At 44.0% G+C, this 25,175-nt stretch overlaps 1 protein-coding gene across 3 annotated transcripts in view; it reads right to left on the bottom strand.

Annotated features, from left to right (window-relative positions):
- Nucleotides 1-25,175, bottom strand: part of FAM110B (family with sequence similarity 110 member B) — a 142,237-nt gene that overhangs the window by 45,453 nt on the left and 71,609 nt on the right. For all 3 annotated transcript variants that reach the window (XM_025265378.3, XM_025265380.3, XM_025265381.3), the window contains one exon: nt 20,941-21,029. The gene's annotated coding sequence lies outside the window, so the exon portion shown is untranslated. The remainder of the gene's footprint in view (nt 1-20,940; nt 21,030-25,175) is intronic.

The raw sequence follows: 25,175 nt of genomic DNA on the forward strand, positions 1-25,175 counted from the left end.
ATCACTTCTAATTCTTCACTGTCACCAGCAACTTTTCTTATTATTAAATATTTATTTGGCTGTGCCAGGTCTTAGTTGTGGCATGTGGGATCTAGTTCCCACATAAACTTGGGCCCACTGTATTGGGGCTGTGGAGTCTTAGCCAGTGGACCACCAGGGAAGTCCCTTAACAGCAGCTTCTTGCTGCTTCTCAAGCGAATCTTCACCTCAGGTTCAGACCAAAGTGTTTTGGAGTAAAAATTTTAATTTTTTTTCTTCATAAAGGTGATGAATATGATGAAATAAATCGCATGAAAAACTATATGAAAATCTATGTATATAAGAAATGGAGAAAGTGTTAGTTGCTCAGTCATGTCTAACTCTTTGCAACCCCTATGGACTGTAGCCCACCAGGATCCTCTGTCCCTGTTTTCCAGGCAAGAATACTGGAGTGGGTTGTTACTTCCTACTCCATGGGACCTTCCCAACCCAGGGATCAAACCCAGGTCTCCTGCATTGCAGGCGGATTCTTTACCATCTGAGCCACCAGGGAGACTTGTATATAAGAAGGACAGATCCATAAAGGAACAAAATCAATGAGTCACCTTGCTGTACAACCACTTTGCTATAAGTTGCAAAAGACAACAAAGAAGTCACTCTTTCCACCCACAGATTTACTCTGTGTTTAAATCAGCTTAATTTCCTAAACACTATTAAACCAGTGTTTAAAAGCACAAATCATCCCCACCCAAGGCTTTTGGTGCCCGTATGTGGCCCAGCAGGCTGTCAGTGCGAGGCCCCGTGAGGACAGGCACAACATCACAGGCATGCTGGGGGCACAGGGGACCTTCTCCAAAACTGTAATCAAGGGCCCTTTCTCCTCCACAGACCATAGCACTGGATCTGACACATTCACACAACCCAGAGGCTCTTGCTATTATTCATGATACTAACATCTTTCAAAAGCAAACAATTTGGAGCCTTTAAATTATAGGTATTTTTTACAAGGTTGAATGATGCAAGACAGTTTTAATTATTTGAGACATTTTATAGTCAAAACATTCTGCCTGCATACCACAAAGTACACAATGAAGCCCCACTGCTTGTTGATTTAATGAGCAAACAAGACTGCCTCTCACCCCCTAAGAGATGGCAAATATAAACTGTAAATCTAGTGATCAGTCTGGAACCAACAGTACAACGCACTATGTGTGATCCAGTGACTTGGCGGTTGGCCCATGGGGCATACCAGTGGGGCCCTCCTGTACAATGAAAACAAACAAACTTTTTTAGTACAAAAATATTTCCTAAAACTACTAAATATTTCACTAAAGAACTTTTATGGTACAAAAATATTTCACTAAAATTATCACTAAAATGTAAGTCTCTGAATATGAACTTTTGGACTCTTTGAAAATTAAAAGTCACAAATAACAGAAAGTCAGAGAAGTTCTAGCAGCACTATGGTGTCTTTGATGATATGAAATGCCTTCAAAAGGCTAGGAAAATACTTGCAGATACTGACGATATTAAAATGAATGTGTGAACCAATTTTCAGTAACAGGCAATCCAAATGGCAACAGGGTTGGTTTGACTAGTTGTCACTACAGATGGTCCCTTGCTTTGCAAGGTTCAGTTTGGTTCAGTTCAGTTCAGTTGCTCAGTCGTGTCCGACTATTTGCGACCCCGTGAATCGCAGCACGCCAGGCCTCCCCGTCCATCACAAACTCCCGGAGTTCACTCAGACTCAAGTCCATCGAGTCAGTGATGCCATCCAGCCATCTCATCCTCTGGCGTCCCCTTCTCCTCCTGCCCCCAATCCCCCCCAGCATCAGAGAGTTGGACTGTGAAGAAGGCTGAGCACCGAAGAATTGATGCTTTTGAACTGTGGTGTTGGAGAAGACTCTTGAGAGTCCCTTGGACTGCAAGGAGATCCTGCCAGTCCATTCTGAAGGAGATCAGCCCTGGGATTTCTCTGGAGGGAATGATGCTGAAGCTGAAACTCCAGTACTTTGGCCACCTCATGTGAAGAGCTGACTCAATGGAAAAGACTCATTTGCAAGGTTAGGACTGTTAAAAGAACCAAAAGGGCTGAAACCAGGCATGTGTACTCAATAATCAACAGCAAAAACAATGGTTCTCTGCCCTTTTAACAATTTTTGGCCAAAACTTTAAAACTTTTGTTGCTGGTTATAAATGTACAGGGAAATGAATGCTGTAACTTAACATATTTGAATTGGCAACATAATTACATTGAGAACTTTTTCTTTCTTTGTAAGTTTATCTAGAGAAGTTTGCATAATCCAGGCCTGCCTTCCTTATTTCACCCCACTGCTTATGAAAGGGGTGAGCATCTTTTCCATACTTGGAGAACTGTCACTCTTCTAAGTTTGGATCGGCTTCCAAACTTTAGTCCTTTGTGCTTCCAAAGTCGGAATATCTCTGAGAATTCCTTTCAAGTGACATTTCTGATGAAGTCATTTCCTCTGGGACCTCTTCATTCTTGTTGTCTCGGTCACTTTCCTCATCTCTCTTTGCTCGGCGTCTGTCTGCACCTCTGGGGCATCTGGGCTGGCGGCAGCGTTACCTTCCCTACAGTCAGAGCATCTTCTACTGACGTCTGATGGGATTCTCACTTCAGCATCATCATGTTCACGGCTCTGCTGTATGTCCATCTGTCTGGACCAATTCTCTTGGAAGTATCCATGTTTATAAAATGTCGTAAATTACCACCTCAAAACAAGGAGGAAGCACAGCTCCATGCTTCCTGTCTGTGGGTGAACTGACCAGTACCTGTGCAGTGACCTATCAATGGCAGACTCCAAACAAAGCGATGTGACTGGTCATAGGTCAAGCTGAGCCCCTGCTGTTTACTTAGAGATTTACAGACTGAAGAGCTAGCTATGAGGTTTATAGTTCATGTAACTACAGCTAATATACTGCAGTAACTGAAATGTGGGCTGTGGCTTTAAGCAACTGGTTTTATTCAGCTAAAACATGTAACGGAAATTCATGCAGAGTGGAACCATGTACATGGGGGTAGAATTCAAATGCATCAGCTTTCTTCCAACTCCATGGGCTACGACAGAGTATTTCCTATTTGTTTAAGCTGGGGCAGCTGTCAAGTTCCTAAGGTTTGCATGAACATTCAGAGGTGAAAAAGACATCTGAATCTAGGAAAAATGAAACATTCTGAAAAGTAACCACCCATCAGGCAGTAGAGCTGTGATGAAACCCAGGTGTATCCAGCACCAAAACTTGTTCTCCAACCTTGGGTAACATGCAGCCCGAAGCGATTTTATGAAAATGGCTAAAGTCTTTGAAACCATCCCCTCCTCCCTGTCCCAGGGCACCTGGTTCTGCAGGTTACAGCTTTGGGCTGCACCCATCCGAGGAGGCTCTCATCTCCCAGGAAAGGCAAAGCAAAGGCAGACTTCTCTTTCTATACACAACTGCTAGTATAGAAATCCAGTCGATAATATGACAGTCATCTTTGCCCAAATTTCTTTCCATAACTGAAACCATGTATTCTGGTTTAAAGCAGTTGGCTACATTTAAATAAAATTAGTTAATTAGTTAATTTAGACACAATCAGAAGCAAAAATCAGACATGAAGTATATATAATTTTATGGAAGATCAAATTATGTAAACCATGGTAAGCCTCTAGTATTATAATCAAGTTATTCAATAAGAAACTGGCTTGGTCAGATGGTAAAGAATCTGCCTGCGATGCGGGAGACTGGGTTTGATCTTTGGGTTGGGAAGATCCCCTGGAGGAGGGCATGGCAACCCACTCCAGTTTTCTTGCCTGGAGAATCCCCATGAACAGAGGAGGCTGGCAGGCTACAGTCCATAGTGCCTCAAAGAGTTGGACATGACTGAATGACTAAGTACACACACACACACACACACACACACACTGTAGATATAGGCTCCCCAGGTGGTACTAGTAGTAAAGAACCTGCTTGCCAATGCAGGAGGTGTAAGAGAAGTGGGTTTGATCCTTGGGTTGGATCCCCTGGAGGAGGGCATAGCAACTCATTCCAGTATTCTTACATGGAGAATCCCATGAACAGAGGAGCCTGGCGGGCCACAGTCCATAGGGTCAGACATGACTGAAGTCACTTAGCAGCATGCAGGCTGTAGACTCACTCTAAAACAGAAGTGAATGGATTTGTGGGAATATCCTTTGTGGCTCCGTGTCATCTTTTCCCAGTTCTGTGGATCAGAGGCAGAGGAACTCACTCTGAGTTCCACTGAAGCAGTGGCAAAGTCATCTGCCATCTGCTTCTGTTAACATTCTCACTCTGCTTCCATGTAAACACATTCTTGAAAAGCGTTGGTGAAGAAGCCAGCATTGTTGAGAGAAAGGAAAAGTAAGATGAGCTGGTCTAGAAAATAACTAAGCAGTGTTAATACAAAAGGTTTCCTTTCCTTTCAAGTTTTAGATACGGGGCCTAAGACCACTTAAATGGAATATATTTGAGTTAGCAAACTCTAGCTTTCTGCTGTAGCGTCTGCCCTGGGGAAATAAAGCACGTGGCCTGGGACTGTTAAGACAGTTACTTCACCTCCTGGCTGGTGGGCCCAGACTTGCAGGATCAAGGAAATGGGTACCAAGAGATACAAACGCTGGTGAACCTCCAGATACCATTTAGAACCTGGCTATCTTGCTGCTGCTAATATAAATCCACCATGATTAAATTGAAGTGCAGCAGCACACCATTGAGAAATCAACTCCTAAAATATGGAAAATATTAGATTTTGGAGGAAGTCAGTATACGTAGATTGGAAATCAATATAGCTCTAATTAATAATATCTTGTGGTTTATTCTGACTAAATACTCATTATAGTCATGGCTACTTTGGGATTAAAATGAAATTATCACTTGGTGAAAAGGTTAGAAAGATGTTTATAGTGATTTCATTGCCATTTGGGAGTAACAATTGCTGGCACAAGTTTAGATACAATTAATTTATTCTTTAAACAAGGTTAAACTGGTATAATTAGGAGTAAGTGGTGGACCCCCAAGGTCATGAACAAGCAGAGTGTTCAGTGGAGCTGCCGCATCAGGAATGCTCAGGACTCCACTTTAAATGCAGCCACACTGACTGGGCTTCCCAGATGGCGCTAGTGGTAAAGACCCCACCAGCCAACGCAGGAGATGTAAGAGACACAGTTGAATTTCTAGGCTGCGAAGATCTCCTGGAGGAGGAAATGGCAACTCACTCCAGTATTCTTGCCTGAAAAATCCCATAGACACAGGAGCCTGGCAGACTACAGGCTATGGGGTCACAGAGTCACATGACTAAAGTGACTTGGCACGTTTGCATACTACATTAGGCAGCCCTAGGAAATGGATACAATATGTGAAATACACTCAACAGAGAACAGAATCAATATATGACACCTACATACTGCCCTCTGTGAAGGCGTCTACCTACCTTCACAGGGAATAACAATCTTACGGAACTAAACTACAACCCGTCCCCGTTAATTAAACTAGTGACTATTTTTTCCAAAGTTACTAAGAAAACACCAGATTAAGAAGTGTCGGTTCAGAATATGCTGTCTGTGAATGTGTATGTGATTGAGTACTACACAGAACCAGGAGAGAGGCTTTTTACCTTCCCTGAATTCCAAAAGACTTTCCTAGACTCCGAGTTACAAGAGAAGAGAAGGGAGAAAGGGACAGAGGCTAGGGCAGGGAAAGGTTTAGCCAGACAGCATCGTGGGAGCACGCTGTAGAGGCAGAAAGCCTGGACAAATCCACAAAACATGACTGGGACACTGAACAAAGGAATGGCATTTTTGAATGCTCAGCAAGCAGGAAGCAGGAAAGAGAATGAAGGGGTGGACAGAAATCAACAAAATTTTTAAAAATGAAAATAACCATGTAAAACACACAGCCTTCATTAGTCCCTCCTCCATGTAAAACCATATGCTACATGATAGAAAATTCACATATAAATAAATATTATAAAAATACACACTTTTCTCAGAGTTTGAAAAACATTTAAATACTCAAAATTATTTGTGTTTAATTTTTTAAACTTATTAAATATTCATTTTAAAAGCTATATTAAAATATTTAAGTATATCACAATTAACACTACTATTAATGTATAACCTTGAATAGTTCTGCACATTCCTTTAGATGCTATTCCCAGTTTAAACCAAGAAATTTGCAGGAATACAGACATTGCACAGAGAAGATTTTGAACAATTAGTCATCCTGTCTGAGTAGGGACAGTCCCTCCATTAGGAAGTTGAGATTTCAAAGAGAAGGTAAGTGTCCTGGCAGGGGTTACTCTGCCTGAATGAAGTATGATTATTAATCACATCGAATGTAATACTTCTCAGATGAGATGTGTCTATCTGTAATTTGAAAGGAATGCTTTACTTTCAATCATTATAACTATTCAAAAGTCAGATATTAATCTTGGATACATTTTTAAAAATACTAGTAGAGAGTTAATGTTCCTGGAACTACCCGGAAGGGCTTAGAGACTAGTAAGTGCATTTCCATGGTAACAGACCACTTCGCTGTGGAGAGATCACACATCCCTAAAATCTAGCGAGCTCAAGGGCAAGACAGAGATCTGCATTTTGGCTTTTCAGGGTCACCATCCATGGTAACTTTGGCAGGATTTTTATCTTTATGAGGATGCATACAGCATTCATACTTAGAAGCTGCCGAGGCTTCAACTGCTTCTCTTCTCCAGGGTGTGGACAACACAACGTGCTCTGATGGTCAGTGGGGGTGACAAAGTCACCCACAGATTTCCCTTTGCTTCCTGCTGTGAGTTACAGCACCTGCTTATCCAGTCTTGATGCTGAGTCCCCAGAGATAGGACAGGCTGAGCTGAAAGGAAGGACCTTCCCAACAGCCTTCAAGGAAACCAAGTGCATGGGTGGCCACTGTCCAGCAGGGGCTCCACGCACACCAGCTGGACAACTGAGCCATGACAAATGGCCAAGTGGTCATGAGAAGGAGGGAGCAGAGAGGATGAGGGTACGCTTACACCCCGACTGCCAAAAGATGTATGGATGCCCGTGACCTGACATAGACCATCAGCAATCCCTGACCTAGGGCGTCTCCATGAGGGATGGTGCTAGAAAGAAAGGCTTCCACTTGCTTTGTTTCACTGGCAGTTCTGGCTGGAGAGGTGAGTATGAAAGAGTTGAGTATGAAAATACCCCTCTCTCTTCTCTTCTGGAGCTCACTTCTAGACAGGCGCTGCTCTAACCCTCTGCAGAGGTCCACCCAAAAGCAGTGTTTACTTGTGGGACAAGGGTCCAACCAGACCTACAGTCACGGACCCAAGTGGAAAGCAGTCCCACGGGGACAGGACCTGTGTGTCTCGGATTCCTCCTGATACAGGGATCTGAACCACGTGGTGTGGATCAAGTGAGAAAATCCAGGTAGAGCCTTAAAAGGAGGCAGAATGCACAGCAAGCATCCAATAACTGTCAGCTGTTGTTAGTATTGTTAATGTTTTTCAAATCAGGCCATGTCCTCTGCTAGGCCATGTGAGGAAGAACTCAAGTCAACCTTACATAAATGTTGAGAGGAAAACACTGACTTTCTAAGAGTGTGCACAGACCTCAGCCTTTCTTTTGAACAAAATAAGTTCACTGCAGCTGAATCTTGCTAAACTGTGACACATTTTGGGAAAAGGACAGAATCATACATCAGGTATAACAAACAAAAATTTCTAAAAGATGAATCACAATTTTAGAAATGCTACGTTTCTAAAGTAAAAAAAATTTGTTTCAATAGTATTTTACTTTTATGAAATATTTTTTTTTCTAAAAGATGATCTCCTGATCTAAAAATAAATAAGGGCCATGTGACTTTTAAAATGAATAACTTTCATTCAGAAGTAAAAGTTATTATCAATGTCTCCATATTACACCTGTTTCTCTAACGCTCTGTCATATCATTACAATGTTAGCAGGTTTACAGCATTGCTCCAAGCGAGTGTCTTTTCAAGGTAACACACAATTATTTTGGTTCTTATTTTGGTTGTAATCCATTTATCACACCAAATAGAATAACTGCCAAGTGTGATCACAAGTGCTAATAAAAATAAAAATGACCAGGGAAAGAAATGTATCTTGAGTAGTAGAAGATTATGGCTTTGAGTTCAGATTCTACTATGTCTTTTGTGAGGAAGGGTAAAACCATAAAACCAAGACACCCCGAAGTAAATCAAGTCACAAAACTAAATGACTGTGAATCTAAGACACCATGTTTTCAGCACCACTGCCGAGGGAGGCAGCAGTCAAATATAACCCTTAAACAACTAAATACATGCCCTGCACAAAGGACCAGGTTGAGAGAGATCTCTAAGTTCTCAGAACTGTAGAAATCACAGCTTAGCCACCAATGACCTTCAAGTGATGAAATCCTTCATGATCCTTGCCTGCTGAAGCCCCCTGCTTCATGGGGACAAGGCAGGGAGGCAGCCTCCGATGGCAGCATTGGAACCAGAGAGTTGATGTGAAATAAAACCACTCGTCTGTGAAGGTTTTACTTCAGCTTGTCCTTGCCCTTTGTTGGAGCATTTCATTGTCATTCTAAAACCTCAGAGCTTTATTACAGAGTTTTCACCGTTGCTAAAGGAATATTCATGGCACCAGACTCCGCCACTATCAGAGACAGTATTTATGTCCATGAGAAGATAAAACTGTTGTTACAAGGGAAAATGTCACAGATTTACAAGCAATCAAATTTACAAGGCAGAGAGTGGACGTGCCTGGGTTTCACCTTGGGAGCCCTCTGATCCAAGACCTAGCATGAAGGCCAAAAAATCTGTCCTTCATGGTTCTGGGGACAAAATATCACTTCCCCTCCTGCAGCCCCTCCTCACACCCCAAGGAGGGGGCTGGCCAAAGACGAGGGCCTAACTCAGAACTGGCTTCAGTGTTCTCGAAACTTCCGCACAAATTCCAGTGCACGCAATCGAGAGAGAATCATGTTTAAACCTTTCTAAAATCTGAGAAATGGGAGAAATAGAAATTGGTTTATTAAAGTAAGTGCTCGTATTCATGAAAATGAATATGTTAGTGGCTCAGTCATGTCTGACTCTTTGCGACTCCATGGACTGTAGCCTGCCTGCCAGGCTCCTCTGTCCGAGGAATTCTCCAGGCAAGAATACTGGAGTGAGTTGCCTTCCTTCTCCAGGGGATCTTCCTGACCCAAGGATCAAATCCAGGTCTCCTCATTGCAGGCAGATTCTTTATTGTCTGAGCCATCAGGGAAGCCCTATAAAAAGAAGCATATATAGTCCCTCTCCTCAAATCTCTTCTAAGACTAAAGAGGACACAATGCATTATGGAAAGAAAGGGGACCATTTCATTGAATTCAAAAGTGAACTGTGAAGGATGGCACATTCTGTCTGGAAATATCATTTTATTAGAGGAGTTCTAAACTAGATATATGACTTGAAAGCATCATTTGGGCCCTGAAGGGACTGGGAATACAGCAAGTCAGTAAAATAATGAAGACAGCCATGGAGTGACCCTGGGGAGGTGAGAAAATCTGGCCTTTCATACAGACTCTGAACATACATACGCAGGCAAAACGTTTTAATGGAAAAACAGAAAGTTGTGATTATCCCTTACTATTAATTATGAAATTATTTATAATCTTAGCATACTCTACCAGGTATAAAGCAAGTGAAAGTGAAAGTGTTAATTGCTCATTCATGTTCCAACCTTTTCGACCCCATGGACTGTAGCCTGCCAGGCTCCTCTATCCATGGGATTTTCCAAGCAAGAATAATGGAGTGGGTTACCACGTCCTCCTCCAGGGATCTTCCTGACCCAGGGATCAAACCTGTGTCTCTCATGTCCCCTGCACCGGCAGGCAGATTCTTTACTGTCTGAGACACCAGGGAAGCCCAACATTTTACTATTGATAATTTATTCATGTTTATATCAACTTCATTGATATTTCAAAAAATTGGCACTGGCCCCCAGAGACCAGAGCTTTGGGTGTAGTAAGAACTTTGGGACTCAGCTGTCTTTGAGGCAGTTTTCAGCTGCAGCTTTCCTCAAGCTGAGATCACTGGGACATCAATATGTAAAACAGGCAGACACATAGGATCTGGGCTGGAGCAGAGCCTCAAATCACCAGTACTTGAAGAAACAGAGTTCAAAAACCACTGACGAAGGTGAAGTCATTCTACGATGGACTCAGGAGGTGCTGGTCTCAGCAGAAGTCTGAGGTCTGGTCTTGGAGCCAGGATGGAGCAGGAGACAGAAGGGCTTGTATCCTGGCTCTTTCTGCATGAGACAGGCTACTCTGAAGTGTCACTGTCTCTCAGGCGTCTGCCTTCTCGTTCGCAATGCTAGGATAACGGTTCCCCCATTGCCAAGCGGATGAAGTGAAAGCGCTTGGTAAAATGTGTAAGTCTGTATGAAGAAAGCAAATGGCTACTGCTGATCAGGAGCCTGCAGTCAGAGGGTTGGGAACAAAGCCCATGACCTGTATCCCTGGTGGGGGACAGGCGAGGCATTCTGGCCCCACAGTGAGGACAGAGCTGAGGGACAGCACTGTGTCTTCAGGGCCACCACGTGATAAACTCGCCTGAAGGGGATTCTGTGGTCAGAGAAGCCTTCAGTAAATCTAATCTGCTAAAAGAATATGCTTCCTAAGAAGGAAAAACACATTTACTTCCAAAGTCTGAGAAACACCAAGCACAGCCAAACCATCACATGCGACACACTTTGGCAAGTCAGTAAGGATGGGGCCTCTCAGGTAGCACAGTGGTAAAGAATTCCCCTGCCAATATAGAAGACGTGGGTTTGATCACTGGGTTGGGAAGATCCCCTGGAGAAGGAAATGGCAACCCATTCCAGTATTCTTGCCTGGAGAATCCAATGTACAGAGGAGCCTGGCGGGCTACAGTCCATGGGGTTGCAAAGAGTTGGACACAAGTGAGCACAGTCGAGAGAGAAGGATGGATCTGCAGCCAAACCAGGGTTGGAATCTACCTGCTTTGTTCAACAACTACCTGCTGTGAGAACCTCAGGAGGTGATGCATACGAGGGACTAAGCACCACGCCTGGCTCCTGGGGAGTGCTGGGCAGATGTCAGGTGCAGCCCCAGCTCCACAGTCTCCTACTTGTGCCACGTCATGTACTTCCTTACACTCTGCAGCTTTCCGTCCACTAGCACGCCCGTGTCTTCACTGCGAAATGCTCCGGCTCTGAAATGCATTCGAGAACTTCACTCTCTTTGGTCCTTGGTAAGGTCATCACCTTACTGACCTGGGAGGAGACTGGAATCTGAAGGAGGCCGTTTGTATACATCACGGCAATAAGGCACAAGCAGAAAACAGAAGTCGCACTCTCTATGACATACCCTCAGAACCACACGGCTGTCCTACTCACAGACATGGCTAAGTGCCAATAAAGTCACTACTTATTAGTTTAAAATTTAAGAACACTTCACGTAGCACTTCAAAAGTGGGTTTCAATAGCACTAAAAATAAGAGATCGATTGGATGCAAATGTCTAATTATCAAAAAGTGCTCTGAAACATATTGTACTTAAGATTAATAAGACACACTGCAAACACACATAATGTCAAGTGTCATTAATATAGTACAATGAGAAACCCTAAAATGCTGCGAGCTAGCATAAAGTGTCTTCTTCAATTCCTGCTTCTTAATGGGAGATTTAAGGTCACGGGTTTATATAGTTTTTCTCAATCGTACTGAGTATCTCTTACTCGAATGCTTAGTGACTGAAGAATGTTTAGAATAAAAGAGCTGCTCTCCAAGGCCCCAAATGAGGCACCAGACTCCACTCTCACTCCTGGAGGCCACCTTAGATGGGCGGCATGTCCCGTGGTGAAGTGAGCCCTGTACACAACTGACGGACACCAATGCCACGTGTGCAAACCAGCAGTGCTCAAGGAATGCAGCGAGGAATAAACAGCTGCACAAAAGCAGAATGCGGCACGTTACATAACAGACATAGGTCCCAGGCCGCTGGCCCTGCTAACCCCCACATGGCCACGGCCTATATCTGGAGACACATCACATTCACACAGCAGCAGACGAGAAACCTACAACCACCCTCTACACGTGCAGAACATCCTTAGTTCCGTTAAAGCCCACAAACTGTTCTCAGGCCTCTATCATGTTAGAGGCTGTGCTGGGTTCTAAAGACACACTGAGTTAACACAGAATTCCTACCCTCACACCTCTTATAATCTATGAGAAACTGGTAGAGGCAACTTCCTGTAACACAACCAGATCAATAAGCACTCTTATGTCCTCAGGTGGGCATCCCTGGTGGCTCAGTGGTAAAAGAACCTGCCTGCCAATGCAAGAGACGTGGGTTTGATCCCTGGGTTGGGAAGATCCCTGGAGGAAGAAATGGCAACTCACTCCAGTATTCTCATCTGGGAAATCCCATGGATACAGGAGCCTGGTGGCATACAGGGGTGGCAAAGAGTCAGACGAGACTTAACAGCAAAGCAACAATAACAACACGTCCTCAAAGAACGAGAAAAGGACCTGCCTGCACTCACAGATTGAGGCACCATGAGTACACGGAATATAAGTTATGAATAGATGCAGATTTAGGGATAAGAAGGGGCTCCATACAGGAGAGGAATGCTGATCCGGGACCCACAGTGAGTGGGATCTTGATCCAGTTTCTACTTGAGCTTCTTGCTATCAGTGGATCTGTTTTACCTCTCAGAGGAGATGCTGTAACCTTCTTCTTGATTGTGTTTCCACGTGTCTATTTAGATGTCAGTCTATTATGGACATTTAAGAACTGACAATTGCTTTCCATTCTGTGTTGGTGAATAAAATTGTTATTTTCGTGGAGGGCTTCCTGGGTTGATAAATAGCTTCTTCCCTCTCCAGGAAGTTCATCAGGACACAGAACTCCACTAATGCAGCAAAAACAACCTGCAGTCTCTTCTCGGATTTCAGCCCCAGCCCACGTCCTCCCGGTGTGCCATGTAGACACCAGGGGTGGCTTGTATGGCACTGCTCTTAATAAACAGCAAACAACTGAGAGCCTGGGCAGCGTTATTTATTTATTTTTAATTGAAGGATAATTGCTTTACAATATTGTGTTGTTCTCTGCCATATATCAACATGAATTACCCATAGATATACCTATGTCCCCTAGCTCTTGAATCTCCCTTCCACCTCCCACCCCATCTCACCCCTCCAGGTTGTCATAGCCACTGGTATGAGCTCTCTGAGTCACACAGCGATTTCCCACTGGCTATCTATTTTACATATGGTAATGTTTATGTTTCCATGCTACTCTCTCAATTTGTTCCACTCTCTCCTTCCCTGCCTGCCGTGTCCACAAGTCTCTTCTCTATGTCCGTGTCTCCACTGCTGCCCTACAAATTGTTTCATCAGCATTATGTTTATAGATTCCATATATATGTGTTAATATATGATACTTGTTTTTCTCTTTCTGATTTACTTGTTTTTCACTTTCTTACTTACAGCTTGGGAAGTCTTTGCATTAAGGGACAAATTTTATATCAATTTGCCATGGAACTTAAATACTTCAAGCAAAAAAATAATTTCAAGACTACTCATAAATGTACCTGGTATATATTTAATTGTGAAAAAATTTGAATGAATGGCAAAAATTCTTGGATTTTGCTCAAAAGCCTCTTTTTTTTTTTTTTTTTTAATGGAAAAAGTTAAGTTTTACAATGGGCCTCAAAGGAATTCCCAGACTCTGGGAGACAGGAATTGATAAGGAATTCCAGGCAAGGAAAAGCTCACAAACTCTGATGAGCAAAATGTGTGGGGAACAGGAGGAGAGAGATGGACATTGATTTTAGATGAAGGTGGGTAGCCCAGTTGAGAAGTGGCTTTAACTACCAAGCTTCCTGGTAGCTCAGCTGGTAAAGAATCTGCCTGCAATGCAGGAGACCCCAGTTCGACTTCTGGGTTGGGAAGATCCCCTGGAGAAGGGATAGGCTACCCACTCCAGTATTCTTGCCTGGAGAATTCCATGGACACAGGAGCCTGACAGGCTACAGTCCATCGGGTTACAAAGAACTGGACACAACTGAGGGATTTTCACTTTTACTCTGACATTTATAGGTAACGTCAGAGGTAACCATAAAGGTAACCAGAAAGAAGGGCTTCCCTGGTGACTCAGCGGCAAAGAATCCACCTGCCAATGCAGGCGATTTGGGTTTGATACCTGGGTTGGGAAAATCCCCTGGAGGAGGAAATGGCAACCCTCTCCTGTATTATTGCCTGGAAAATCCCATGGACAGGGGAGCCGGCAGGTTAGGGTCCATGGGGTGGCAAAAGAGTCAGATATGACTTAGTGACTAAACAACAACAACCAGATAGAAACAGGATTTTGGAGCAGGAAGTAACAAGAGGAAAACAGGGCTTCAGAATTTTCTGCTTACTCAGTGGACTGGTCTGAGAGCAAAGACTAAGGCAAGCTGACAAGCAAATGGCAAAGTTAGAAATGGAGCTGTTTGGTGACAAAGAGATGACAATACCAATGCTCAGGGCACAGGGAGGCAAGGTTTGATGCCTCTGTGGGCACATGGGGTAAAGAACCATGAGTTCCGTTGGTCCAGAGGAGGGTCCTTCCACTGACTGTCCTAGTCAAAGCTGCTTCTCTTTGACCAAGGATGTTGCTGAGCCCAGCTCTAAGTCTGTCTTTCGGAGCATCAGGCCCATGAGACTCAAGTAAAAGCAAGAGATCCAATATCTTAGGCTCAGATGAACCTACAAGAGTAAGTCTGTCCAAACACCCCAAAAAGACGAGGTGCAAGAAAGAATTTCACCTCCTCTGCCAAACAGGAGGAAGTCCCCAAAGAAGAAACTCAGATTAGGAGGATTTTCAGGTTTTCTGTTATATCTGTGAACATAGTACCTAACAAAATAACAGAAATTAATATTTAACTACATCTTTTAAATTTAGTTTTTAATTGGAGGAAAATTACTTTACAGTGTTGTGTTGTTTTCTGCTGTACAACAATGTGATTCAGACATAATTATACATATGTATCCCCTCCCTGTTAAGCTTCCCTCCCCTCCCCCTACCCCACACCTCTAGGCCATCAGAGTGGCAGGCTGGGCTCCCTGTATTATATAGCAACTACCTTTATCCTAGGTGTCTTACTTATGTTTTGGCTACTATATATATAATATGTATATATTATATATATATATCAAATGCCATAGACTGGGTGGCTTATGAACAACAAATGTTTATTTCCCATAGTTGTAGAGGCTGGACATCCAGGATCATGGGGCCAGCATGGTTGTGTTCCGGTGGAGATCTCTTCTTGGCTGCAGCCTCCCCACTGTGTCCTCACATGGCAGAAGTGGTGGGGCTTCTCCTTGGAGCATTCTCTGTAGAGGGCACTAATCTCATTCAGGAGGGCCCCACCCTCAGGACTCCAGAGCACCACCCGGAGGCCCCAGCTCCTCACACCATCACAGGAGCCACCCAGAGTTCAGCGTAGGAATCTGGGGAGGGACACACACCCACTGAAACCACAGCATTGGGCTATTGAAGAGAGACCAGCATGGAGAGGACACTCCAGTGCTCAAGGATCACACGGTCCTGAGCAGTGTCATGTGGTTTTGAATGTCAGTATTCAAAACACACAAATGCTTTCTCAATCACAGTGATGCAGCAGACACCCGGCAGGCTGGAGAACAGACCAGACAGGAGGGTCTGATCACTCTGAAGGTGTCTTCCTCTCTCTCTCATGCACCTGCTCTGACGCCCTCTTTATCACTTGACTTTTTGGCCTCTTCCCTTCTGTTATTCATTGAGAACTTGGCCTGGTTTCCAGCATGCATGCTCAGTCATTCAGTAATCTCTGACCCTTTTGTAACCCCATGGAATGTAGCCCATGCCAGGGTCCTTTGTCCATGGAATTTTTCAGGCAAGAATACTAAAGTGGGTTGCCATTTCCTACTCCAGGGAATCTTCTCAATCCAGGGATCGAACCTGCATCTTCTGCACTGCAGGTGAATTCTTTACCACTGAGCCTCCAGGGAAGCCTCTGGCTTCTAGGGTCTCATAATATTCCACCAGACAGCTGTGTTCTCTGGAAACTTTCCCACCCCTTTCCCCATAGCCCAATTTTCCTCAACCAATCTTCCCATTCCATTTATGACTCTATCAGTAAGCAATGATATTCAGGTCTGGGGTCTGACAGAAGAGTCAAGGTGGACCTGGGTGTTATACCCAGTGTGTGTCTGGTCACATGGTCACCCTCTGTATGAGGTTAACCTCTTTGATTCTTGTGCCCTTGTCTACACCACAAAGACTAATCTACAGGACATGTGAAGACTGCAGGGGGGCTGTGACCCCCACCCCAGAGCAGGCCTTCCATAGACAACAGCCTTAACTTTTCTGTTGCTCTTTGCAGAAAAGCAACTACATGGACAATGAACTGACTTACAATGTAACAGACATTAATAATGAACAACAAACTATGCACACAGCAACCTACAGAATATGTCTTTCATTTAAGAAAAGAGCATTTTAAGTATGCCAAATCACTTATTGGTAATTTAATAATTTAAATTGCAATCAATAGTGGCTTCTTGAACTTCATAATAAATGTGTGCTGCTGCTGCTGTTAAGTCGTTTCAGTCATTTCTGACTCTGTGCGACCCCATAGACAGCAGCCCACCAGGCTCCCCCTTCCCTGGGATTCTCCAGGCAACAACACTGGAGTGGGTTGCCATTTCCTTCTCCAATGCATGAAAGTGAAAAGTGAAAGTGAAGTCGCTCAGTCGTGTCTGACTCTTTGTGACCCCATGGACTACAGCCCACCAGGCTCCTCTGTCCATGGGATTTTCTAGGTAAGAGTACTGGAGTGGGGTTGCCATTGCCTTCTCCAAAATGTGTGCTAAATCCTCACAAATAGAATCTGTGTACTGGGGAACTTTATTTATTTATATATGTTTTTTTTAAAGATTTTTTTATGTGGACCATTTTTAAGGTCGTTATTGAATTTGTTACCATATTGCTCCTGTTTTATGTTTTTTATTTTGGCCACAAGGCATGGGGGAATCTTAGCTCCCTGACCAGGGATGGAACTTGCACCCGCTGCATTGGAAGGTGACGTCTCAAGCACTGGGCCACCAGGGAAGTCCTGGAGTTTTATTTTGGAGAGGGGAATATCCCTATTTCTATTCTTCCAAAAGTCTATACAATTTTTATGAGAGGAATAAAACAACTGAAATCCCAGCTGCTATTTCCAGAGGTTCTCCCCATCTCTCTCTTCTTTTCTAAAAGGCAGTGAGCCAGGTCAGGTTCTTGTTGGCGGCCGGCTCTCCCTGGCCCCAGGAGACCTGCTCAAGGTCAGCCTTGCCAGTTTCGAGGAGCCACCCGACAGGCCTGGTGTAACCTGAGCTCAGTCGGAGTCACTCGCCTGGCAGAGAGCTGATGTGGGAAAAGGCAGAAGTCAGAGATGAGGGCATGAAAGGTAGGTGAGTCATGGACAAGAACTAGATTCCTTTCTGCAGATGACCAGCTTCGTGAGACACCGAGATGGAGAAGAAGCGATGTGGAAAGCTAGCAGGTATGCCCGGTCAGGGCCATTTAACACACAAACAAACGTGCAAGGTTGTTTCTGCCGCCAGCAATCTCAAGTCCCCAGCACTCATGCTCTAAAGGAACGAAACTCCATCCCGAGAGGTTTTGAAAAAGGTGACTTTCTGGGAGAAGACTGACTTTATCAATTACTTAAGTTTGATTAAGATAACAAGCAACTACAACCAAAGGGAGCATTATAACTTACTTCCTGAAATTCAATCACATGAATAATGCACAAAGGTGGTGGCTGCGTGTCCCCAGAAATGTGACTCACATACACATTACACAGGAGCACTGTGCTTCTAGGCTGAAAACACTCAACAGTTTGACCCAAAGAACATGATAAGGTCATTTTATGCCTGCCTTTTCTCTTTTAGTTTCCTTAAAGAAGGGACCACTTTCAAAAAAAAAAAAAAAAAAAAGACCCATCTTGTACTTTTAAAACATAATAATCTTAAATGAACCCATCGAGGAGTGGTGAGAAATGTTAATGACAATAATAATACATATTCTTCATAAGGCGAATTATTTGGCATTTGTAAACTCAGAAAAGAACAAAGTTTTAACAAACTTTACAAGTGAAAATAGCCTAAAATAACTGAAAACATTTGTACAATAAGACAGAAACTATGCTTTTCATAGCAATCTCTAGAGTACTTTTTGTCTGTTTCTAGCTTAGCTAAGAGAAAACTGAAACAAAAACAATTTAAAGTAACTAGCACACAATGGGAGAAGGCAATGGCACCCCACTCCAGTACTCTTGCCTGGAAAATTCCATGGACAGAGGACCCTGGTGGGCTGCCGTCCATGGGGTCGTGAAGAGTCAGACACGACTGAGCGACTTCACTTTCACTTTTCACTTTCATGCATTGGAGAAGAAAATGGCAACCCACTTCAGTGTTCTTGCCTGGAGAATCCCAGGGACCGGGGAGCCTGGTGGGCTGCCATCTATGGGGTCTCACAGAGTCGGACATGACTGAAGCGACTTAGCAGCAGCAGCAGCAGCACACAGTGACTTGGCATTATTTGAGAATTAGACACAGGGGCCCAGAGCCAGAGCTTACAACCTGGCGACACTGTGTTAATAACTGACAGGGTTGACTCTTTTCTCATCTCCCTGATGCAAGATCTGGCCAAACAGTAATACTGACAAAGCTCAAGACAATGATGTCTGTGAAGGTAACTCACTATCTCCTCCAGGCAGCCTATCCAGGAGGCAGGAAGAGTGGCCCTACTCTTCCAGGCCTACACTTGCCCTGACACTTCCCGTGGCTGCCATGTGACCTTCCCCAAATCCTTAGGAGCGTGTCTGTATTCTTACTTGGGATGTGGGTAACTGAGGCTTGAGGTGAAAGCCACTGGCAGGGCCAGTAAGCAGAGGAGCTGTTACACCTGTGTCTACTCCGCCTCCCACGCCCGGTACTTTCCTGGTTATTGTGCATGTGTGTTCAGTCGTGTCTGACTCTTTGCAACTCTATGGACTGCAGCCCTCCAGGCTCCTCCATGGGATTCTCCAGGCAAGAATACTAAAGGGTACGGCCATGTCCTCCTCCAGGGGATCTTCCGACCCAGGGATCAAATCCACATCTCTTCTGTCTCCTGCACTGGCAGGCAGGTTGTTTACCACTTGCGTCACCTGGGCGGCCAATTCCCTTACTGTCAGGAGCCAGCTGTTGGGTGGAGGGGAGAGGGATGGTGCAGGGAATCATAAGAGGGATGAAGACGCCCCTTGTTGCTGGGGACTTGTCCTGCTTTTAGCACTTGAAAGTCTCATATTCCAGAAAACTCTGCACTTGAGTGCAAATCAAGAGGGGTGGGTTCCTAGAACAAGTGGAGTTGGGAAGACAGGCTCTGTTGGAGGCAACCTCCATAAAACCTGTGAGCAGGTGTCTTTCTATGACCTGGGGGCTAGGAACAGGAGACGCTGAGTTTCCTCCAGCCAAAAGGAGCCCAAGGCTTTCATGTCAGAGCTTCTCACATCTGGGATAAGGTGACATGGTGATAACATTGATGGATTTCAGGGTAGATCACTGATACGTGTTGTTGGCTTTTTCTTGAACCTCTCTTTCCACACATTGTAGAATTCCACTAGGCAGGAGCTGATTCTTATCTGTCAGCCTGAGTTAGATGCTGAGACTGCTGGAGGCCAACACCATCTACCCAATAAAGTTCTGCATGATGCAATAATAAACAACTATAAAATGCATGGTATGCTGTCCAGGTAAAAAGGTGTGTTACATATGAATGCTGGCAAAGAGGCTGGAGGAAGGCTGGCAATGAAACCAAAGCATGTGGTCACTCAGGGACATGGACACCAAGGCTCAAACTTAGTGATTTCATAAGGGTTGCTTTCACCACCTGTCAGGTCCCTGCAGACCTGTGTTAACCAGAGAGCTGCCTCTCTTTCCTAAATATCCCCAACCTCATTTGGCGACACTGGGAGCTCAGTCCCTCTGTCAAAGCGGAGGAAGCCCCTAGACACTGATCTCTGCTCAGCCACTTCCTCAGCTCCGTCATGAGAAGATATGTCTGGTTACAGGAAGCTTCCATGCTCACCATCAGGAAGGAATCTGGTAGTGGTGTGGACGTGGGACAAAGCACCCAGCAATGTCCTTTATGTTGCTGTGTTATTCTTCAGTTGCTCAGTCATGTCTGATTCTGCAACCCAATGGACTGCCGCACACCAGGCTTCCCTGTCCTTCACCATCTCCTGGAGCTTTCTCAAACTCATGTCCATTGAGTCAGTGATGCCATCCAACCATCTCATCCTCTGCCGCCCTCTTCTCCTTTTGGTTTCAGTCTTTCCCAGGATGGACACAAACATTCCATCCTCCAATACCTGCCCCACCCTCTCGGCCTGTCCCCTGGTTGGCATCGAGGCTCTGCCCTCTAGACATGACCTCCCGTGGGAGGCTGTCCCACAGAGATCTCTGTGTCCCAAACCCCAGGGCACTTGCTGCTAGCCCCACAGCATTAGGCCAGCCAGAAAGCAGCACCTCATTCCCCAAGTACATAGTGCTTCTCACTGTTCATTCATTTCATTTTGTCTTCAAATTCATGTACTTCCAGATATGAGGGAGATTACTAGTAACTATTAATATGACACAGCCTTTAAAAGACTGTAACTGCCAGAAGACATGTCAACAACAACATGGAAACCCCTGGGAAAGGAAGTCATCATTACTGTTATCAATATTTTTGGTCCTGCAGGACCTCAATAGCGGAATGCCTTTTTTTTTTTTTTTTTTGCCAGATAGCCAAGTATTTGAAACCTCTGTCTCTCTGTCTTAGTGCGATACTGACATGGGTTTCAGAGAGAATCAATATCTTCTGCTCAGAATGGATCAAAACAAAGCAGTTGACTTACCTGAGAGGGGAATAAGTGTTTGCCCAGTTGCAGGCAGGAATCGCAGGGAATCCTTGCTCCCTTCAAGTACTCTCCACTGCACGAAATAGCTAAAAATAGAGGCAAAAAAGAGACGGCTATTTCTTTTCTATTTTACAAAAATAGGCACAATAACAGAAAATGACAATTCTTTTAAAACTTGGTCAATAACCTTGAAAGAAAACAATAACAATCAGGGAGGTAAACCTGTGTTAGTTCTTATATAACCATTTCATTTACAAGCTCAGTGTTCTTGCTTTGACAACTTTTTCAAGGACATATTTAACCACAGACAGCAAGTATAAAGGTGGTGGTGGTGGTTGTTTAGTCCCTAAGTCGTGTCCAGCTCTTTGCAACCCTGTGGACTGTAGCCCGCCAGTCTCCTCTGTCCATGGGATTCTCCAGGCAAGAATATACAGTGGGTTGCCATTTTCTTCTTCAGGGGATCTTCCCAGACCAGAGATCAAACACACATCTCCTGCACTGGCAGGTGGATTCTTTACCACTGAGCCACCAGGGAAGCCCCAAAAATCTGTCTAAATGCCATCAAATGTAAAAGGAGAGCAGAAGGCCTTAATCATAGTAAGGTCAAACAGAAGTGTTATATTCCAAGCCCAGGTTTTACTGGCTTCTCTTTAATGACCACATACAAAATAAATGATTGAAGTAAATAAAAGAGCTAATTAAACAAATAAAAGAACCAACAGGCATCCAATAGCAGATGATGATTCCTGGCAATGCAGGCAGTTCCAAAAGCTATCCCTGAATTACTAAGAGCACAACAGTTAGGAAGGTATTTTGAGATTCCTTTAAGAAGCATTTTTATTTCTTTATTTTCTAAAAGATTTTTTCATGTGGACTATTTTTAAAGTCTTTATTGAGTTTGCTACAATATTGCTTGTTTTTTATGTTTTGGTTTTTTGGCCATAAGGCATATGGTATCTTAGCTAACTGATCAGGGATCGAACCCGCACCCCCTCCATTGTAAGGCAAAGTCTTAACCACTGGACCACCACAGAACTCCCAAGGATGCATTTTTAAATTACTGGATATATTAAAATTTTTTTTAGAATCCCATGATATAAATCTATCGAAATAAAAATACTTTCATGCAACAATCTAGTGTGCATTCTGAGAAGCAAAAATAGGAGGAAGAAAAGACATGATAGTTTCTATTTATGACATTTATTACAGACCACAAATAAGACCACAAGTGATACTGAGTGCACGCATGCGTGCTGAGTTGCTTCAGTCGAGTCTGACTCTTTGCAACCCTATGGACCACAGCCTACCAGGCTCCTCTGTCCATGGGATTTCGTAGGCAAGAATACTGGAGTGGGTTGCCATGCCCTCCTTCAGGGAATCTTCCCAACCCAGGGATCAAATCCGTATCTCTTTTGTTTCCTGCATCTGCAGGCAGGTTCTTTACCATTAGCGCCAACTGGGAAGCCCCTAGAAGAGGCCTAATGTCTCCAAAAACATTTGCACAGCCCAGGCAGGTTTTGGAGTGTCAACCCTGAAATATAATGCCAGACTTCCTTCAGTGCTTTTTTTAAAAAAAAAAAAATTTATTTATTTATTTAATTTAGCTGTGTCGGGTCTTCGTGGCTCTGTGGCACATGGCATCCGAGTTCCCCAACCAGGGACTGAATCCAAGTCCTGTGCATTGCAAGGCAGAGTCTCAACCCCAGGACCACCAGGGAAGTCCCTCCTTCAGGGCTTTTGATACCAGAGTTGCCCAGGGAACCAGCCAGAAAGCCACCTGCAGGTACAACCCTGCAGCTCTTCTTCACGGCGTTGACTGACCATTCCTCCTTTCTTTCCACTAGAACTTTCAGACCCTGTTCACCTCAGCTTTTTGTGGAACATCAAATTTTACATGGAAGGACTTTTCACTTTTAATCTGATTATCATTTTTCCTACTGTGATTATAAAACTCTAAAAGAAAAAGTTACAAAGCATCACTTACATAAGATAATGTTTTACTTTTAAATTACTATATGTTTTATACTCTAGTTCATGCTCACAGACCTATTTTTGGTAGGTCAGAAATGTCATTCATCAATAAAGAGCTATAGAATTATAAGAACAAAATGTTCAAGTGCCTCAGACACTAATTTTTACTTCTTTATCTCAGAAATTCATAGATTTCCCTTCTTGTAGTTAAAAAAACTTAATATGTGATTCATCTGAAAATAAAAGTGCAGATTTTGTTACTTTGCAACAACATAAATAACAATTTATTTGGTGCTATCAGAATAGAAAAATGCCCCTTTAGTGTATGTTAAAAGATCTTCTGGGATATCATAGTAAATCACTACACAATATTCACACATTGTTATATTAATGTTTACATCTTTAATAAGTTCCTTCTAGACACAGAAAGTCTCAGGATCCAAGCCTGAGAGTCAGCATCAGCCAGAACCACCTCCCTTGGCTTCCCGTGACGCACAGCCTAACGAGATGCTCACAGGGAGGTTCACACGGACTACGTTGGACAACAATAATTTACTTTTAAGACAGTCAACTTCTTAGAATGCTCCAAGGCCAAGGTAATTTAGAAAGTGTTTTATGAGATTCAGAGAAGGAAAGGGGAGAGACAAGGATGGGATTGCATCAATTAATTCCTCCCCAAGTGTGGGTCCAAGCCCATCTGTGGGCAGGAGGTTACTTTCCACATCTGCACAGGGAGCAGGTCAGGCAAAAAGGAAGAGGCAGGCGAGGAAGAGCAAAGCCAGGAACTGGACCGTGCCCTCTGCCCCCTCTACGCAACCTGGTGAGATGTGACCAGGGGTGTGGTTTCCATCATCGGGGCATCCGAAGAGGAAGTCAGAGCTGGCTGCAGGGGGACTCCTCCACTGACCATCTCACCAGACACAGTATCTCAAAACTGAGATGCTGGATGACAAGGAACCACATCCAACTTATTACAGACAACACCCTATCACCATAAACGACAAACTTTCCCAATATTCCTTGTTCTTTTTTACAAACCATTATTTGGGAGAAAGAGTATGCCCCAGGAAAGGATTAGGGAGGGAATTTGCAGGGGCTGGGAAGTACGGGTGGGGAGGAAACCACAGTTAGTATTCTGAAGTTGTCCTCCAACAAAGAACACACTGAACGCCCTGAGCCAGATTATAGCTTCAATTCAAAGCAATTATTTTAACCAGATTCTTAAATGGCAACGTCTGGCTTTTCAGGAGTAGGGAGATAATTCCTGACGGCTTTCAGATACCATCAGGGTTCTCCACCGATCCTAGACGCATGGTGGCAGTCAGCCAGCCGTGTGACTGGTGACTCAATACACAAGTTTCTGTGGTCTCCACCGTCTGATACAGTGAGGACATCAATTTTTAAGTCTGGGGGCTAAACAGTGGCAAGGGGGCTCTTTCCCAGTAAAACAGAACTCCACAGAGAAGCTGTACTCTAGATACGCTGAAAAGCAAACACTTGGAGTGCATTTGCTTGCGTTTCTTTAAGCTCAGCCTTGGCTGTTTAACTATTTCCTCCTTCCCAATGCAACATCTTTATTACAGAATTCAAGATTATTTACTGTTTGATTTGCAAAATCATCCAGGCAACCACAAAGAGAAATTTTTAAATGTTGTCAAACATCAGTCAAAGTGGCAAGAACCCCACCTTCTGTGATGTCAACTCCCCATAACAACATCCCTGTTAAACAAAGCCTGAGTCAAAAATTCTGTCTGGCACAGGGCGAATACACACCTTGCAGTGTCTCTGGAAGAATGGGATATGCAAACATCCTCTACAAGAAAGAGGCTTCATGAAAACTACAGAAGGGAAAACAAAGAGAACCCATCCAAAATGAAGGCTGCACAGATCTTTGAAGAAACAATAGAGGTTACTTCTGCTGAGACCCTGCGCTGACACCAGGAGGGCCACAGCTCTGTCCTAATTAAAGTGTGATTCTTCGAACTCTCCTCCAGGGCTCATTATTCAGGAGAGTCCGGACCCCTGCAAACAAAGTCGCCCGGGTACCAAAATGCACCTCCAGAGACACCTAAATGGATGCAGCGTCGGGCTCCCCCAAAGAGCAGAGAAACCAGTAAGATTTGTTCCCCAGCACTTGCACCCTAGCATCCAGGTAAAAACAAGATTCCCACACGAAGAAGCTGGTTGTTTACCAGTTCAGCCTTCTCCGGGAGAGCATATTTGAGATGGAACGCTGGAGGGGTGCGTGATATTAACAAAAG

This window comes from Bubalus bubalis, chromosome 15 (assembly GCF_019923935.1).
Source record: "Bubalus bubalis isolate 160015118507 breed Murrah chromosome 15, NDDB_SH_1, whole genome shotgun sequence".
NCBI lineage: Eukaryota > Metazoa > Chordata > Mammalia > Artiodactyla > Bovidae > Bubalus > Bubalus bubalis.